General features: G+C 44.3%; 1 protein-coding gene across 4 annotated transcripts in view; it reads left to right on the forward strand.

The window, feature by feature from the left end:
• Positions 1-7096, forward strand: part of plekhh1 (pleckstrin homology domain containing, family H (with MyTH4 domain) member 1) — a 99223-nt gene that overhangs the window by 58220 nt on the left and 33907 nt on the right. Inside the window, exon 4 of one of the 4 annotated variants that reach the window (XM_027275178.1) lies at positions 2797-2977. The exons of the other annotated variants lie outside the window; for them this stretch is intronic. The gene's annotated coding sequence lies outside the window, so the exon portion shown is untranslated. The remainder of the gene's footprint in view (positions 1-2796; positions 2978-7096) is intronic. 4 annotated transcript variants of the gene reach the window in all.

The raw sequence follows: 7096 nt of genomic DNA on the forward strand, positions 1-7096 counted from the left end.
ATCACCATGATGGATCGAGATCCTGCTCGATGTGTGCAAGAGGACGTTTCCACTTCACCCTCGCCTGTGTTTGGACAATCTGCAACAACAACTGGTGTTTGTTTGGATCGCTACGCTCTGCTCTTCTTCTTCCCCTTCAAGTACAGTGAACGTACATGTGTGTTTCTTTACTGTTGATTGATTTTGTCCTGGTGAAAGTTGGGCACAAAGTCAAAAGGTCTCGTCACTTCCTGTTAAAGCATCTAAACATTCAAGATATTTTGGAAAATAACATTTGCGTTTGTGCCGAGAAAAAGTCTAAAAATTACAATTTCAGAGGGGTCATGTGTGACTATTTTCACGGCCGAGACGAACCACGAGTTCTTTATTCATTTTACATACATTTTATTAGTGAATTAGTGAACTTTAGAGGTGCCATCAGGCTGATTTGTCACCTTTAAATGGAGCCAGACTGGATGTTGGTCTTGGCTAACTTCATATTGAGCATACAGACATGAGAGTGTCAATCATTTAACTCATTGAACTGCTCCTTTATGCATCCTGCCCTCTAACAGCTGCATAACATCTTTTTTAGTATCGCCGCCTCAGCCTGGTGGTAAATGAGACCACCCCGTGGCTGCAAGGTTAGAAGGTTGAATCCTTCCTCATCTCAAACGGCCTTCAGCAAAAACACTGAACTCTTCCCTCGGGTGCACGTGTGTGTTTTTCTTAAAGGAAAGTAAAAAAAAAATAAAACTCCCCGATTGCATAATCCAATAAGAGGATAGAGCTTTTAAAGTATCAGATATGACACTCGGGGCTTTGCAGAGTGAAATCTTTTTCGACTCTAGCTGTGAATTTGTGACCGCAGGACGTGAACGTGGCTAGTTTCACAGCTTCAGTCGGGGTGGAAAACTATATTCAACAATTGTGGTCTGGTGGTTTGTGGACTGGCTGCCATTTGCAAACACTCTGGCTGGATCACCTTTGGTAAATCTCTCGGCCACGAGATCCTGCGTTGTAATTTAAAGTCTTACGAGGCTTCATCCTGCGCGCAGGCTCACGTGCTTAACGTACATGTTTACCGTGTACACAGTTCGTACCCACTTATGTCTTTTAGAGCCGCACACACGCGTGCATGTAGTCCCCCACGTGCAGCTTTATGAAATGAGTGTTATTGTGAAGTGGCTAAACACTCATCACTCTCTGGACCTGTGATTTAAGGATCACTGTCTGACCACACTCGCACCGTCTGCCTCCAAAGCCACTGTCACCATTGCACATTGCTTTACATCTCACTCAGCAGACGTATTTTCCAATAGCTCCTAAAAGCCGAAGATGTTGACGGTGTGCTCAATGCCAGCCCCAAACCCCCCCGAACCCCCTGCTTTAATGTCTATTACACATGCCCGGTATTAAGTCACATAATGTGCACACCAAAAAAAAAAACTGACACAGTTTGGGTCAATTTACCGAGCAGCAGTGTGTGTTTGGACCCAGTGTTCATGTTATTTTTTTATATTACTGTGTGTGTGTTAGACATATCAAGGTCAAGTTTCAGCTTAAAGCAGCTATAATAGATATTTTTATGTAACCGTTGCAGACTTGGGCACAAAAAACTTAAACTTCCAGGCGTGCCGAAGTTTAAAATAAAAACTTTTACTCGAGTTTTGTTGCACGTTCACACAACGACATGCACAGTGCCTGCGTGAAGCTCACCACAAATGTACCTGTTCAAAAACTAGCTTCTAATATGAAAGGACATATTAGTGCATGAGTGAATATAATATGATAGTATGTGATAAAATAAGGAAACATTAGTACATTAAACTGTTCGATCATCATTAATATGATCACTGTGGGTCCCACATAGTAAATGACAATGTGTAAACAGTGTGAAGGGGTCGTTTGTAGCAATGAACCCACTGAATGGACACTGTATGTGTGACGTCACCCACAGGTTTCTAAAAGTCTGCAAAGATGTGGATCATGGGTGGACCGGAGTTGGCTGAATGACGCCTGGTTGCTCAAACAAGACATCTGTGACAGCACCTACCTGTCAATCAAAGCGTCCACGCTCTTAATCCTGCATAACTTTAAGCCTTAATATAATGTGAACAGGTGAGTTGTATATAAATTCACCCTCAGTACAGTTGTCATGAACGGGGAAATTAGCTACAGAGACTAAAACTGTTTTTTGTACCAGGCTGTAAACATGTTTATTTCTGCTGTGAACATGGGGACTTATGGAGACTGACTCACTTCTGGAGCCAGCCTCAAGTGGACGTTTGAGGAACTGCAGTTTTTGGCTTCATTCATCCATTTCGCTTGGAATGAACCTCCAAAGAATCATCACGTAAATCAGTGTAGAGCTTTATAACGAGTTATAAAGCTATATATATATATATATATGCATACGGTATTCGACACTACAAAGGAGACACATATCATTATCAAGTCAGAAGCAATCATGTCATCTCGTCTTCTGCAGTGTTTTAATGGCACCACCAGCTGTTTATCTCGACGCTCGTAACTGCTAATTCACATGACAGTTGTGGATGGAAACGCACGTTAATTTGCATCAATTTCCTGGAAATTCATTTTAAAAACTTGACGCTAAATTCGGAGGGAAACTTTTGCCAGCGACAGTTTAGAAACAGATAAACAAGAGACAAGGGTCAGAAGATGTAAAAATAACATCACAACAAGCCCTCATAGTCTTTGGGTGGTTTTCTAACCCCTTGGGTAGCGAGTGAAGTTAATCCAGCAGTGATTTTTTTTTGTAGTGTAAAAACTGGAATGTGTTTCCTTTCACAGCAGTGGCCGAAACAGCGATGACCCCTACCTGCAACCTTTTTGTTAACTTGAAGCCACTCTGCAGCCCAAACAGACCACACACAGAGTGAAGAGGAAGCGAAACAGAGAGGATAAAGAGGCAAATAGGGGGGGAGAGAGGAGTTAACGGTCTTGTTATCGCAGAGGGTGAAAAATGAAAATGGTGAGTAGTTTTTTCCGCCCTAAAAAACTCATCATGTATGTTCACCACCTCCCCTCGGTGTCAGGCGTGTTATCCTTTGCATCTCTCATCCTCGGCGGTGTCCTTGCTCTCGCAACGTTGCTGTTAAAGTGAGTTTGGTTTATTTTCTTTTTATATGGAGTTTCCATCATGCTCCACTCCCTCTGTGGTTCCAGCGCGGCTGGCCAAATGGCAATAAAATGCTCAAAGGACATCAGAGAGGGAGAAAGGAGACCTATTTGTTAGCCCAACAAAATCCCCAGTAGTTAAACAGGCAGTCAACATGTGCGAAAAAAAAAAAAAAAGGGGGAGCCGCAGTGCTGTTGTGAGGTGTAAGAAAAGTGGCCCAACAACAGCCGTGTAGGAGATGGGTCAACAAACCTTTGACATGTGAATCGCTCGTCTTTATTTATGTTGCGGGAGCGTTCTTTTAAGGTTCAAGGTCAAGCAAAAACTCAAAGTGCTGAAAAATGCGAAATGAAATAAAAAGTAAACACATAAAACACATAAAAAAACAACGGGAACATAACTCAAAAACAGCTTCGGTCAAATAAAAAAAAATGCATGCAAAGTCATCATAAAAACAAAAAGTTGCTTTCAGCTGCTGCGTCCGCTGAAATTATGGCTTTTAAAATGTGAGTGGAATGACTGAGTCGACGTCGAGAGTTTCCTGTTCCGTTTGGATGTGAAGTGATTTTTCCTTGTTTTATTGTGGCTTCTGCGGGACTTTGAAAACTAAACAGTCCTGATGAATCAGTGTCAGTGTACGCTCCGTCCCTCCATCTCACTCCTGCCAACAAAGAAGACTTCAAATGGAAATGATCCACTCCATCACCTGAGATACTACTGACAGTATAAAGACTGGACTGAGTATCCAGGACATCACTCACATGTTTCTGATGTAGTCCTGCTTCTTCCACTTCCCGGCTAATCTAAAAATCAGCAAACACGTCACCAGCGGACCTCAGTGCTCAAACTAGATCTCTATAAAGGAACCTACCTGTCAATCAAAGCGTCCATGCCTTAAAGGTCCAGTGTGTTGGATTTAGTGCCACCAACAGTGAAGTTGCAGGTTGCAGCCAACTCTCCCTCTCCCCTCCAAGCTTGTAGGAAAAATTCAAGCTGTGAAATTCACGTTAAAAGCAATGTAGGAAAAATTCAAGCTGTGAAATTCACGTTAAAAGCAACAGGTCAAATCAAGAATCTAGAAATTAGCCATAGAGACCAAAACAGTTTTTTGTACCAGGCTGTAAACATGTTTATTTCTGCTGTGAAACATGGGGACTTATGGAGACTGACTCACTTCTGGAGCCAGGCTCAAGTGGACGTTTGAGGAACTGCAGTTTTTGACAGACACGGAGGTTACTGCTCAGTCACAACATATCCACGAGGCCTGAAGAGATAAACGTGACAGTATTTAGACAGGAAACAGACAAATATTAAAGAAAGTACCAGAGTAATCATCTCGTGACGACGTGTTGGGGTCAGGAGGAAAAGAAAAACAAACAAAAACCGAACCGGAAAGGGAAGACAAGAGAAAAAGGACAACGAAACTAAAAAAAAACTGAGACAACGGGTGACAGCGGGGTCAAAACCAGAGGGACAGATCTGCGCAACTAATACAGAAACACCTTAAAAGATAGAACCAGGGGCCAACTGGACAATAGGTAAATTGCGTAGGTCTAAAGGAACCTAACGTAAATTCTATAGAAAATGTGGCATTAAACCAATAACGATAGACGAGAACGTTATTGCGAGAGGCTACATAACAGACACCTTGCTGCGTAGCTAAAAACGGGGAATGAACCCACGAAGTAAAAAATTACAGGGCCAAGGGAAGAAAGGGAAAAGTGGAAATGACTGGGAGTGTGTAGTTTTTCCTGGAACCCAATAACACCGCAACGGAGTAAAGGGAAAAAAAGTGAGGAGAGAAGAAGGGGGAAACAAGGCAAATTCAAAATAAGGAGGGGTAGTCGCAAAACGAAAAGGGAGAGAAAACTCGTGGGAAAAGGTGGGAAAGTCTGCGGGTCGGAAGAGGGGGGTACAAAAAAAGAAAAGGCGGAAAGGGAAATAGGGGATAAAAAAAGTGGAGGCATTACAGAAAGGTAACACGATAAACGGTACTCTTGGGGGGAGTCGTCTTCTGCGAAATTAAAAAAAGTCTGAGGAGAAGAGGGGGGGAAACGGAAGGGATGAAGGCGCGAAAAGAAGGAAGCGGGTAGGGGCGGGAGAAAATAGGGAGGATAAAGAGGGAAGCGAAAATGGAACGAAGTGATGGAACGGAGGAAGTGACGTCCAGAGTGAGGAGTGAGGGATAGAAAAAAGAGGGTAGAGGGAGTTTGAGTTCCGTGTGTGGTTCGTCTCGAGCGTAGGGGTCAGGGGGATAAAGGCAGAAAAGGCGGAGGGACAGAGGGGGGAAGAAAAAGGACAAGTAGAGGGGGGCGGAGGAGGGGGAGACGAGGGCAAGGGCGCAGGGAGACGCCGCAAAAGACGAACCAGGGCAAAAAAAGGGAACGGACGGGAACACGCAAAACACGAGGGAAAAAGGGGAAGAGGAAAAGGGGGTACGGGAAAAGGAGAAAAGGCAACAAAGAAACACCCCAAAAAACCACACAACAACGCCGACACCAAACCAAAAAAAAACGCGGGGGAGAAGAGGAGGGATGGGCAAAAAACGCAACCACGAGGAAAAGACGAAGGGATGGAAGAGGGGTAGATGGAAATCAAATCAAGGGGGCGGGAAAACAGGGGAAGGGAAAAGAAGACGGAGAAGGAAAGGAGAAGAAGGCTTGAGGGGGCGGAAGGGGGGGGGGAATGAGCCGGAAGAGGAAAGCCGGGGGAAAGGAAGAACGAGTGGGGAACGGGGGGAATGCGGCAATGGGGGTCGACGAGGATTACAGAGAACCTGGATGAAACCCCAAAAACGCCCCCCATCATGATTGTTTGTGGTATACAGGACCATCTATGCCTTATTAGTCTCGTGGAGGCTTTCTTTTGAAAACTAAAATACTGTCTGTTTGAGTCCAGGCCTGCGGTAATGAGTTTTACAGCGGGGCCTTGTGTTGCCAATGAGTGGTCAGTGCCTCAGTGCTCTCAGTCAAAACAACTGGTGTCAGGCCTACATGGTTTACATGCCAATTCTCTGGCACGGCTGCCAGACGGAGGCAGGACAGTAGAGAGGGAGCTTAAGGCCAGTTTCACCAAGTGTTTGCAGATTAACGTGTTTTCTTACAGCGATTTCACCTCCAGAGCCTGTGATGACCCGGACTGTGACCGGGTCACTGAGCAGAGACCCAGCTGACCCGTCGTATACGAAGGCAGAGCGAAACGAAGCGCTGGATGAACATGCAGCGTTTAGTGAGTGATAAAGTTGCTTCATGAACGATGAACGTGATAATTTTGAGTCGATCCCTTGTACGCTGTCCTGCTGCTGTAAATACTTGTTAACATAATAATAACCTAAATAATGCACATAATCGACAGTTATTAAGTATTAAAGTATTTTTAAAGATTTACAACCACTGAGTGCCACAGAGGCGAAGATGTCAAGTATCAAAAGACAGACTGAAACATTGTTGTTCTCTTGCAACCGAGCAGCAACCTCTGTCTGTGAAGTGAAGTCAGAATGCCAAAAACTGCAGTTCCTCAAACGTCCACTTGAGGCGGCTCGAGTGCGTCCTCCATAGTCCCTGTTCAAATGTCCAACTTCACAGCAGAGAGAGGACTAAAGGTCAAACTTCTCCATGTGAACGTCCTCGAGGTTTACAGACCAACTTCTTGGTTCAACTTGACCTACTTGCTCTAGTTGTAGTTCTAGTTCACCAACATTTCAGGTCATAACATCTTTGGTTTGACCCCAACACGTCGTCACGAGATGATTACTCTGGTACTTTCTTTAATATTTGTCTGTTTCCTGTCTGAATACTGTCACGTTTATCTCTTCAGGCCTCGTAGATATGCTGTGACTGAGCAGTAACCTGAAGTCAAAAACTGCAGTTCCTCAAACGTCCACTTGAGCCTGGCTCCAGAAGTGAGTCAGTCTCCATAAGTCCCCATGTTTCACAGCAGAAATAAACATGTTTACAGCCTGGTACAAAAAAC

This window comes from Larimichthys crocea, chromosome XXIV (assembly GCF_000972845.2).
Source record: "Larimichthys crocea isolate SSNF chromosome XXIV, L_crocea_2.0, whole genome shotgun sequence".
NCBI classification, from domain to species: Eukaryota; Metazoa; Chordata; class Actinopteri; family Sciaenidae; genus Larimichthys; species Larimichthys crocea.